At 38.4% G+C, this 12,842-nt stretch overlaps 1 protein-coding gene across 3 annotated transcripts in view; it reads right to left on the bottom strand.

The window, feature by feature from the left end:
* Positions 1-5,854: 5,854 nt before the first annotated feature.
* LOC102942534 (SEC23 interacting protein) overlaps positions 5,855-12,842 on the bottom strand; it is a 44,344-nt gene continuing 37,356 nt past the window's right edge. For all 3 annotated transcript variants that reach the window (XM_037905053.2, XM_037905055.2, XM_037905054.2), the window contains one exon: positions 5,855-12,323. The gene's annotated coding sequence lies outside the window, so the exon portion shown is untranslated. The remainder of the gene's footprint in view (positions 12,324-12,842) is intronic.

The following is a 12,842-nucleotide window of genomic DNA, read 5'->3' on the forward strand; positions in this document are numbered from 1 at the left end:
ATCATTACCTCTTTCATTTCTCTCATCACAAGACAATGAAAATCATTTAAAGTCAACTTCACTTTTCACATTATTCAGTTTTACTTTCAGGTTTTCAGCCATGCCACCTTTAAATTATAGATCTGACAAGGAGAAGCCTGTTTAGAATTTAAATACATCAGCACATTTCTATTGAGCTATGATTTTGTAAAAACTCGTTTAAGTTTTAGACCAAATTTAAAGGAACAATGTTCCCTTAACTTGAACTCCGCAATTTGAAGAGAGCAAAATAGAGAGACGTGACAAATCTTTGAGGCATTTAGTTATAGAACCTTCATAAGCTTTTTATTCATCTAAAACAGGGATACTCAGACTGAGGCTCATGAGCGACAAGTGGCTCTTTGATGTGTCTCTTGTGACTCTTTGCAGCACGTGATATTACAACACTGATTTAATTATTAACCAAGCTAAGTGATTAACCAATTAGGATGCTTTTATTATGTTATTAACCAATTGCAGTTGATAAAATAATAATGCTTGGGCAGTCATTTTGCTGTGAGAATAATATATATACACACACTAAATATTTCCCGTCATATTGTTTAAATATGAATATATAGTACTATAGCAGAAACAATGAATTCACACGACTGGGGCTCTTTGGGGTAATGTGGTTCGCTAATTAGGCTCCTGAACCATGGACTGTGAGTAAAACAGACCTAAACGTACTCTGTATTGCCCTCTTCACCTAAACAAAATGCTGATCGCTTTATTGTGGCTACTGTACTGTTCTGGGACACTTAGCACTACTGGGATTAAATAAGAAAGTACAAAAGTGTCCATTTATAAAAAACTAAAGAATTTCTCATTCAACTGCCTCTTCAATTTCAAAAGACATGCAACTTAGAGAACTTAAAATTGGCTCCCTGATCATTAGAGAGGAGTACAGTGAGGAGCTCCACACCTGTTGTCTGACCAAAGAAACCAATTACACAGTGGCTGTGCAGAAGCCATAGGAAGAATTGGGAATGACACACACTAATCAGCCCATTTCCCCTCTACTATTTATCTGCCAATCAAGAGCAGTTAGCGCTGCTAATTCTGAGAACCCGTCCTCCACAAAAGCCAGAGCTGGTTGAGACCAATGTCACAGATGCTAGCTGGACACAGCAATAATGAGCAAAGTAGGGAAAGAAAAGAAAAAAGAAAAGAAGCAATTAGTTTTAATAGCACCAAAGGTGTAGGCAGAACTGCAACCCCAGCCCAGTGCAATTGTTAAATTAAAGCTTCAAGAGGCAGCATGATCAAATAAATAAGAGTACTGGACTGGGACCCGGGATTGCTGGTTCCATTCCCAGTTCTACCATAAACTTCTTGGCTAGCCTTGGGCAACTCACTGTCCCTCTCTGTGCCCATTTCCTCTCCCACCTATTCTGTCTTTTTTATTCAGACTGCAAGCTCTTTAGGGCAGGGGTGCTCTCTCACTCTGGGTTTGTAGGATGCTTAGCATCACCGGAGAGAGAGAGAGAAAGATTTTATATATATATTGATTGATTGATTGACTCCACAGCCTTAGCTAACAGCCAGAGCCAATTGGCTTTTAGCTCATGCACTAAGCTCCAGGCACCCCAGGTTCAATCCTGCCCACAGCTTTATAAAACCTCCCCTATTCCAGTGAAATGCTACTTTGTTTTCTCCAATACTGGAATGTTTGCAGTGCAGGATGAAGTAATAGCCTTCCTCCTCGGGGTATAGATTCCAGAATTTCACAGGCTGCTCATGAACTTTTCAAGAACTGGAAAAGATTAAATTAGAGAGCAGCTTGTTTAGTGAGAGTTCTTAGCTCTAACCAATAGTTTCTCTTAATACTAAAAATCCTTGAAGAATTCCAGACATGCATGCTGAGAAAAACTGGTAGAATCTTACTGTCATAAGTTTCAGAGTAGCAGCCGTGTTAGTCTGTATTCTCAAAAAGAAAAGGAGTACTTGTGGCACATTAGAGACTAAATTTGTTAGTCTCTAAGATGCCACAAGTACTCCTTTTCTTATCGTCATAAGTGTTTAGCTTGTAAACTTCTTGGTTCAGGGACCTTCTTTACAAACTTCTCTTTAAACCATCATTCGCATGCTTAGCACTACAGGCTACCAACTGTTCCACATTTGGTTGGTTTTTTTTTCCCCTCAGCATTGTCATTTCACAGTGTCATTTTCCAGTTACTTTGTTCCAGTTGTGTCTTTTCTGGAACTGAAAATAAAGTTGGATATACCTCCAGTGAGCATTTTCAGCAATTTCTCTTTTCAGTTCAAGTTACAGACTTGAGTTCACTGAATTCTTTTTGGTTAGTCTTCTGCATTTCATTCCTTTTTAAAAATATTCTCTCACTTTCTCCACTTAAATTCCTTTACTGCTGAATGCCAATACCACCCATATGGCAGCTGTCTCGGATGATCATCCCTTTATTTCAGTACTGGGTTTCTTACATTGAGTGCACTAATTGGCTTACCACCATCTGACTTTCAACTTTGCAGGATAGATCTTGTTCCATTAAACCATCTTCTTCACTTTCTCCCCCTTTCCCGTTTCTTCTGCCTAATATATTCCCTTCTCATTAGCAGTTGGAAGACTATTTCAAAGTAACATTTCACCCAACTTTACTTGCTATCTGGGGAAGCACCTGTCAAGACTTGTTGCCAGATCCTCAGTTGCTGTAAATTTGCTCTGATAACTCCAAATGAGCTATGCAGATTTACACCACATGAGGATTTGGCCCATGAATGCAGTTACAGTTAGCTCCGTGCTTGCTGTACACTTCCCTCATTTATTTAGCATCTATCCTATCACAGCCCTTAACATCCACTCAGATTATTTTTTTAAAAGCATGAACTCATAAGTAATCATTTGTATTTGAAACAGTGAGATTCACTATCTAAGAGCAACCATAGGAATTTTTCAGCTGCTGAAACAAAGCATCAGCGATTTCATAAACAGTCTCCTTTGAATGTTAAAACACACTTGTAAAGGAAAGAAGTGCCACTTTCAAATTAGTCTCGTCACACCTGGCATGTTTGAGACTTACGTGTCTGGGGGAAATCTTCTCTCTAAAGAATATTTATGAGCAATGATTCAATAGTGATCTAGCCCTACTCCCACCTCCCAGTTTACTGAAGTAAGATCTGCATTTCATAGTGAGCATTTCAGACTATATAGTGTGACAAAGTTCCTCCTCTGCCTTGGTGGGTCCTGTGCTTATTGGTGGATTTTCTCACCTCCGAGGTTCATGGCAGCCCTCAGTTTGGCCACTTTCGTGGCTCAAATCTGCCGTTCACTCAGTTAGCCTCATCACTGGCCAGCATGGGGAAAGGAAGAACAATCCCTGCAGTCTCTGCTGATCCACCTTGTGGATCGGGGAACAGGCCAGAGACCTTCCTCTCTGGTGGAACCCACTGTCAGTTCAACTCCTCCGGTATCAAGTAAGGAGTTGGGGCGGGATGGAGGGAACCCGGGCCTGCCCTCTACTCCGGGTTCCAGTCTAGGGCCCTGTGGATTGCAGCTGTCTACAGGGGCTCCTGTAACAGCTGTGTGACAGCTACAACTCCCTGGGCTACTTCCCCATGGCCTCCTCCCAATACCTTCTTTATTCTCACCACAGGACCTTCCTCCTGATGTCTGATAATGCTTGTACTTCTCAGTCTTCCAGCAGTATGCCTTCTCACTCAGCTTCTTGCGCCTCTTGCTCCCAGCTCCTCGCACGCACCACAAACTGAAGTGAGCTCCTTTTTAAACCCAGGTGCCCTGATTAGCCTGCCTTAATTGATTCTAGCAGCTTCTTGATTGGCTGCAGGTATTCTAATCAGCCTGTCCGCCTTAATTGTTTCCAGAAAGTTCCTGATTGTTCTGGAACCTTCCCTGTTACCTTACCCAGGGAAAAAGGACCCACTTAATCTGGGGCTAATATATCTGCCTTCTATCACTCTCCTGCAGCCATCAGGCCAGACCCTGTCACAATAGTCTGTTGATTAAAAATAGAGTGAGATCCATATGCTATTACTTTTTAAGGACATATCCATTTCCCTGAGTGCTTTCACAATAACTACAAATGCAGAATATTAAAAAAATCAAGTTAATAATATAAGGAAACGTCCACACCTAATAACTGACATAATGGCTGGATCCTGTAATATCCTGAACCTTATGGAATTAAGACCACTTTACTGAATTAAGTTAAATCTTATTGAACTAGGGTTAATACCTTTGGGTTACATTGTATTAAAGATGCAGTGGTGTATGTGTTATTGTGACATTTCATGCATCTTCTCTAGGAGGAGAGGGATGCTAATGTACTTCGTCCCTTATCAGCCATTGGAAGCCATCTCCCTGGAGAGGTACACAGGTATGAGTTCAAAATGGATTCTCCAGAGACCAACAGACAAAGAAAGGGTTTGGGGATAAAACAGCTGGGTTTTTCAAATTGGCTCAATGTTTTCTTCCTGTTCCAGCAAACAGACAGGACCCGTGATCCACAGAAAGTCCCAATCCTTAGGGTAGGGTCAGAAGAACTGGACCTGCTGTGGCCCCACAAGACTGGATGCTTGTTGTGAGCTCAAGCTGTGCTGAAGTTGTGACCACAAAGGAACACCCCACCCTTTGGGTTTCAAGGACTGCTTCTGCCAGAGCTCGTGTTAGATTTGGGGTGATCTCCAGTAATGTTAAGTAGAATGTGCGTAGGTTATTTTATTTTTAATGTTTTCTCTGTAGTGTTTTTACCTTAAGAATAAAATAGGCTTGCACAGAACGAGCTGTGTGCTAACTTATAACTGTTGACAATCACTTTATCAGTCTCTGAAGGAAAGCAAATAGGTGTGCTTGGGCAACCTTCATCTGCTGGAAAAAACACAATGAAGGCAGAGAAGTGTGCAGTCTGGAAATATCTATCAGAAGGGAGCAAGACATCGGTCTCCACCCAAGAAAGGCAACAGCTGGGGAGCTGGAAGCCTGAGAGTGGGTGCCTTTGCTGGACCACAGAGAGAGGAAACAGGTGCAGCTGCCCTGAATTCTGATAATATTAATCCTAAAATCCAGCTCTCTTACCATCCACTTACCTTTAACTCACCTCCTTCCTCAAATGCCTGAATAAAAATACAGGCAGGCTTGAAGGTTAACAAATCTGGGCTTCATCCCATGCCCCAAAGCATCCTTCCTTTCAACGGGGAAACAAAACAAACCACCACACACAAATTGCTGTTTACCATTACCCTTTATTAGAGGCTTAAACTGGGTTTATGTTCAGACTACTGTTGCTACTCAACTAAATCTGAATTAATTTTCCCCAGCTGGGATTGTGATCCACAATTAAATCTGCATATAATACATCCACTGCATTCAATCCAACCACTAGTTTTGCAAATCAATCAGAAAAGGCAATGCAGTTTTCATGGTTATTGATAGGGCCACTCTTTTCATTTTTGAAAATCAGGATTGCATGTGTTTCCTCTCGGTCTTCTGGTTTCTTCTCCAGTTGTCAGAGACTTTCCCTAAGAATATTTGTCAGCAGTTCAATACATTTATTAGCCAACACCCTTAACAATATGCCCTTTTTCTTTGTAGCTATTTTTAAAAGGTCTTCTAATTTTTTAGATTTCTATTCTGTTTTTCTGATCAAGCACAGACCAACGTGCTGGTGGTTGAACCCATGAAGTGTGTGTTTGGGTGGGTTTTGTAGATCCAGGAGACTTTCAGTTTGCGATTTCATACTGGAAATGTCACATGTGGTTTCACCTAATAAAATTGGTGGTAGATAGCTTACCAACTGCTGCAAAGTTAAAGTTGTCTGTGGAATCTTACCTATGCATTCCTGGCATTCAAATATTTTTTTTAAAAGTAACTACAATATTCTTAGATACACGCTTGGTTACTGTAGCAATCAGTGGCAATAAAAAACTCTACAATAGAGTATTTTTCTTCCTTAAATTTCTAAGACTTTACAAGTCTTAAAATCTGTCTGGGAAGTACCATAAAATTAGTTTTTTCTATTTTTTCCCGAACATTACTTTTTAACAACAATAAAAATCTGGTTACTTTGAAAAACAGTACTCACCCAGAAGCTAGCACCATCCTAATTTGGGTGAAGAAGAAAAAAAAAACCAATTCATGAATAGGCTTAGACACAAATATATACTGCAGTAATGTGCTGGTGCAGAAAAAAGATAGGACATGCCCGAAGCATTTTAGGAAACTTTTATAACAAATCACATCTCTATTTTTTTACAGTTATCTCACACTAGCCTTATTCTATTATTCTGGCCTAACAGCCCAAATTCTAACTTGGCAGCACAGCACGAGGAACATGTGACATTAAGGGTGTGTGTGTGTGTGGGTGTGTGTGTTTTACTATTAAGTTGCTGCCTCTCCATGGCTGCATAGCAGTAAAAGTCACTGAAACCACATTACGCCAGTTCATCAGGAGTAGTAGTTTCCTATTCACTTCTAGGTGCAATAGGTGTTCACTTGTAGTCTCTTTGGTAGCCAGGAAGGCTACGTAGACCGCTATCTCCTGTGTGCTGCCAAGATTACTGAGGGCAGATGAAATGCTTAAGGTAACAACCCTCCCTTTTAAAAAAGTCCAGGGGTTAGCCACCACACACTCATTCCTGAGGACCCTAACCTCTACAATTCAATTCCTCCAGCAGTTTGACAGCATTAAAAGAAAAAAACAAAAAACAACAAAACAAAAACAAAATACAGCAAGCCTCAGAGTGCTGCCTAGTGGACAGAGTACTGACTTGGACTCAGGAGACCTTGGTTCTATTCCTAGCTCTGCCAATGGCCTGCTGGGTGACCTTGGGAAAGTCACATCACCATCGTGCCTCAGTTTCCCCATCTATAACAATGGGGATACTGACACTGACTTCCTTTGTAAAGCACTTTGAAATCTTCCGATGAAAAGCACATTATAAGTGCTTGATATTAAGTTTTGTACTTTCATCCATGACGTTGGTAATGGACAAATTTAAAATACAAGAATCTAGGGACTTAAGGGCCAGATTTTCAAATAAATTAGGTCATGCAATTTTGTCACATTTGCATGGACAAGTTACCATGACTGAGTGTGCCAGTTTGAACACTCCATGATTTGCATGCAAAATTAAGTGCCTGACTTGTGGAAAATCCAGACTAAGAATTCTAAGAAAGTTTAGCACAGCAAGGCGCCTGCTGTAGTGTTTTGGCCAAGATTTTAGCACTGTAAACCCCTGCGATTTAGAACCAACCAACGGCTGTACAGATTGACACGTTTCATTCATTCGATAGATATTTATAGTAAAAAAACCTCACAAAAGGGTCGGGTGATAGGAGGGAAAGTACTACAATTGAAATCCACCATATGCTGTTTGTAACAGCAGAGAAACGGAGTGGAGGTCACTGATAATAGATAAGTAAACAAGAATATCATCCCTGGAAAGCTGAGTATTTGTACATTATGAAGAGGAGGTTAATCAGAAAGCGTTTTTGTAGACAAAGGAGGCCCAAAAGAAGTAGAAGATTGATCACAGTATATTTATATTATTTTGACAATGATGGACAGAGCTTTTAAAGAAGGAAACTACTTGAGTGGCAGAGAGTCAGATTTCTTAATCTGTTGATCAACATACAAGATCAGAAGATGTTTTAGGTTTAAGATCAAGAAAGAACAGGAAGAAATAAGAGTAAATTTTCCGTACTATGTGAGACTCAGTAGTAATTCTCTATTAGAGTTTAGCTACATGGACACTAATCCAAGTCACAGTGTTAGCTCCCTCCACTGCTTGCCCTGGCAGTGGATTCTATATGCTGTGAACAAGTAGGACTGAGTGATTAGAGTATCACACAAATGGAACCTTTTTGCAGGTACATTTACACAATAGTAGGAAATGGTGAATACAAAACAGCAGACAAAGGAACGTTAAGTACTATGCATGAAAAGGATTTGACTGGAATTGAGTATTTTCCAAAAAAAAAATCTATTTAAAAAGTTGTGTTATTTAAATAACTACATCTGAACACAGAGCAGAGCTGTTCAGTAAAGACAGTAACAACAGAGAGCAGTAGGCATTACCTGGAAACTGGAAAAAAAGATTGAGGGTGAGTCTTCTTAGCATTCCTTGTATCCTTTCCCTTGGGATTTTCAGAGTAAAAATTGGGAATTTAATAAAATATATGCTGTAAAACTAGTGATTTTTACCTTTTTTCTCCATTTTTCAACATTTCTGGAGACTGGAAATTATACCATTATATCACCACTTCACTATTAGAGCTCATACCCTCGATACTTAAATTCAAATTATTAAAGCTAATTTTTCCTCCCTTATCTTTCTGCAAAACTCCATGTCACCTTTTGTATTTTTAAAAAAGTGCCTCAATGATTTTTAATCCACCCTCAGTTTTCAATCTCCCTTGCCAACACACCCACATTCAGGACCAATTTTAAGAAAATAAAACATGGATACACAGTAAGGAAAAAAAAAACAATAAAGGAAACTTTACAGTTTCTGCTTCCAAGTGAAACTAGCAAAAAGATATGGTAGTATTGTCTTGAGGCTAGAAAAGCCATAAAAATCAATAAGTCACCAAAACAAGACCAAATACATCCAGGTCTCTTACCAGCATTAAAGTTATTTCTAAGGAAAATTGCAACAGGCAAGTTCACACAGGTCAGATGAGATAGCTGAAAACTATACAGAGACCAACAAGCTTCATATGACCCCAGAGGAGTGTCAAGAAATTAAAGCCCAACTAGTTACAAAGCCTTTTTCTCCAACTTTTTGTCTGACATCATCAAATGCTATAATAAGCCCAGAGACGGGGGAGAAAAAAAACCAACAGAATTTAGAAGGGTTGACATCATACCTTACTCAGTAAAATTCAGACACAAAACAGCCATAGGAAAGGGCCTTGATGAACTAAATGCTAGGAAACAGAGACCAGTAAAAATAATTAATTAATTTAAAAGGATAACTATCCTTTAAGGATTACTATCAAGTATTCCAATATTAAAGTTTCAATATTACATGCTTTTGTGCCCTTTCTTGATGCTAAATTATTTCTAAATGTAAGTAATGGGGCCCAGATACTTTGGTGATGGCCAACTTAGAAGTGTGTGTGATTTCTGTATCCTTTGTCAGATGCAAATGGTGCTTTCATCAGAAGACAATAGATACAGAATTAGGGGAACATTATTGAAATAGGTTATTAGGTTAAATCATTAGTACTTTCAGATTACAATGACAACCTTTGAATTATTACCTGGGTAGTTCAGTTCAAAGCTGATAATGGGATTTGAAGAAGTGAGAGAATAGGAATCTAGTTCAGGCTGACAAGACAAGTGATGTAATATGCTGAACTGGAGAATATTAAGAAGGGATTATGAGGTGGCAGATGTGTGTGTGAGACAACTATGTAGATATAAAGAAGCCATGAGGTGGTATAGTAACACTGCACTAGGGTGCATGAAAGAAAAGAAATCAATATTAGAAGATGAAGATGAATTTTATTCAATTGGGTAAAATATTTTGGAACAATCGTAGTGGAAAAGCAACCGGATTTGTATTTAAAGAAAAGTAAGTACATGGAACCCAAACCCTATCTCCATTTAAGTCCATGGAGTTTTTCCCTGCATGTAAATGGGAGCAGGACGAAGCCCATAACATAGAGTGCACCAAATATATTGTCTTGAAGATAACACTTCTATAATATTTATATAAACCTTTTAAGTGGTTATACATTTATATTATTATTCTGAAGGAGATTTTCTATTTCAACAACTAGAGGTCCCAGTCAGGAACAAGGCCCATACCGTGCTAGCACCGTACAAAGTCCCCACAAAAATGCCCCAAAAAGCTTACAGCCTAAGTAGCTAATAATCCAGAGTTCTAAAGGAAAAACAAAATATCACAGGAGTCAGTTATAAGGTAATATAACTCCACTCTCTTGCCAGTGCCCTTTGTTCCCCATAGTGCATTTTCTAGTGCTCTGTTCCTGCCTAGATTTAAATGGCTGTTCTTCTCTGACATTATGGGGTTCCGTGTTTATTGTCTCTCTGACTTCCAGATCAGTGTCCTTGGTTTACTAGAAAGGATATTTGGCCTCTAGAGGGTAACTCTGAAAATTGGATTTGAAAAAAAAAATCAAGATGGGTTTTCCCCCTTCTTCTACATGATTAAAGTTTCCATTGGCCAAATTATACCTCACTCCCTCCAAAGGTTTGTAGTGTTGTGGATCACCAACAGAACTGTTTACTAAGTTCCAAGTTACAAGATGGAACAGGATTTAAAAGCAGAAACTTCTGTCACTGCAGTAAGCAGAAATGACTGAATACATACAAGATGATTAATGTGCAACTTTTAAAAAGTCACTTTTCAGAATATAATTCACATTTTAGGTGGCTCAAATGGAGGAGATTCCACATAAGTCTAAGATCCCAGTCAGAATTTTTCCCCCTGAAATAATTGCTTATCTCAGACTATCAAGACAAAAGTGTTAAAAAAAGGTTACATTCCTTGGAATTAAAAATAGTTAATGGATTTAAAATATTCAAGTTCAAACAAACATATCTATTTTAAGTGACTAACTGCTTAATCTGTTTTAAACAGTAATTTCCTTTCACAGTAATGAATAATATACAATCAAAAAGCAAGCTGAATTCCCAACAGCATCTGCCCTTAGATTCAAAGTGATAAGTCATATCAAACACCCTCTGGACATTTTTTTCATTAAATTTATTTTGTTTGCCTTTATGTACTCACTTCAGCACAATGTACACATTCAACATTGTTGTAGATTCTTGAAAACCATAATATCTTTCATTCTTTGGTATTTTATCCAGTACTATAGGCTACATGATCTGAATACCAATTATACGGGTCTGAAAGCTGTTGGGAAACTTATCTTTAATACAGGATTTACTGAAGGGATTGGGCTTTTCCACTCATTGTGCCATCAGCCAAGAGACTGGTCCATCCGACATATCTTGGCAAAATGTATTCTAGCTTAACAAAAAAAATTGAAGGGAAACTACTGTACTATATGTAATCCTGAATATTCAGAATGGGAGAAGTGACACCAAAAGCATCCAAGTTCCTTCTCATTAAGTGAGAGAACAAATCATTAATTGTTGAGATAAGTACAAAAGCTTGCAGTAAAGATTCATTGGCATTACAGTAACTTTTAATTATACTAACCAAAATATACACACAAAAATGTGTATTTTACATATACTCAAAAAAGTCACTGTGTTCCGTAAGAACTTACTAAGTAAACATTAGCAAAATGTCCTTACTGCAGTAACAGAAGCAAATATTATTAGCACTATAGGTTAGGTAATTGCATTAAAGATGCTGCCAGAAGAAAGCTACAGAAGCCCAGCGTTCACAGAGACACTAATCCAGAAGACCTCACCCCATACAACTCCACTGATTTCACTAGATGAAAATAGAATATGGATCACAGATCTTGGCCCTGGCTGTTACATTTAGCTCCAATAAGCTTGAAAGAGGCTCTACATTCACATGCCTTGGTGAGAGAAATTAATTTTCTGAGGTCAATGTCATAATTTCAGTTCCCAGGTAGAGCAGCCACGAGGTCACATGAACTGTTAATTACCAAAATGAAATGTAGTTTGATTCATCCCTCTTTGTTCTCTACATCAGTTACATTCCAAGAGAGGTGAATGCTGAACTGGCTGTAACAAATCTCTATATTTTCTATAACAAAAGATAATTTTATCTCCATTGCAAAGAAGTCAGAGGGTTAAAAAGCTTTTATAAAATCTCAGCACTGAACTCACAGTAGTAAGAAAGTCATTCTGGCTGCTGATTTTAGCAAATACAAAAGCTTGATGTAAAGCAGCTTATAACTAAAATTCACATTTTGTTTTTAAAAGTGGAAACGCATTTTTTTAAAAAGAGCAGATTATTGCTGTGTCTCAACAAGTCCTTTCTTTAATAAAGAACATATTGCCTTCATAGAAAATACATGTTTGACACCTAACAGACAAGGTAGCTTGAGAAGAAAAATAATAATTTGCATGCCACAAATATTTCTTCACTGGTCAAAGTTTGGCAACCGTACAACTAAATTTCAATAAGAAGGTTAAATGGTGTCATTCCAATTATGCTTCCCAAACTGCGGTGCTGATCATTTTAAAATTGTGAAACACTCTTGAATGAAACAAGAAGGTATTATCTAAATCAAAGAGTTCTGGACTGAAGAAAAAAATGCTGTTGTGATTCAGATTCTTGCCATGTGTGACTAGAGAAATACTGGAGGTTCCTCAAAATGTTTTGTCAGCAAGCCTTCTGGAACGTTAGATATGCTGTGCAGAGAAAAAGAAAAACAGGGAAGGTGAAACTGAACTTTCTCACCTTGCAGTAGTACTACTATGTTAAAACTAAACACACTAATGTTCATTTTCAAAGAGAAAAAGATTAAAAACCCACACACACCACTCGTCATTTTATAAAAATGTAATACCCTAAGGTCTATTTCCCCAGCCCCCCCATTCCCCTCTAAACACCACCACCACGAACAGGATTCATTCTGGTGATGGGAGTTATGATTGCAAATTAGAGTGATGGGAGTACTGCAATGCTGCACTAATGGGAGACTTGTGTTAATCCCCCACAATGATGATTGAATTCATTCCTAAATATCAATAAAATTGATACTGGATCTTGATTTCTGATCATGGGATCACTGGAAAATTGGATTAGCTACTGTGCCCATATGTGCAAGCATACCCTTTAACTTAACTCATTTTATAGGATGTGCTGGGGCAGCTGAACACAGAATATAATAGTTCTGGCTTTTTATGAAGTTATATTAACTTGCGTAT

Source organism: Chelonia mydas, chromosome 7, assembly GCF_015237465.2.
Source record: "Chelonia mydas isolate rCheMyd1 chromosome 7, rCheMyd1.pri.v2, whole genome shotgun sequence".
NCBI lineage: Eukaryota > Metazoa > Chordata > Testudines > Cheloniidae > Chelonia > Chelonia mydas.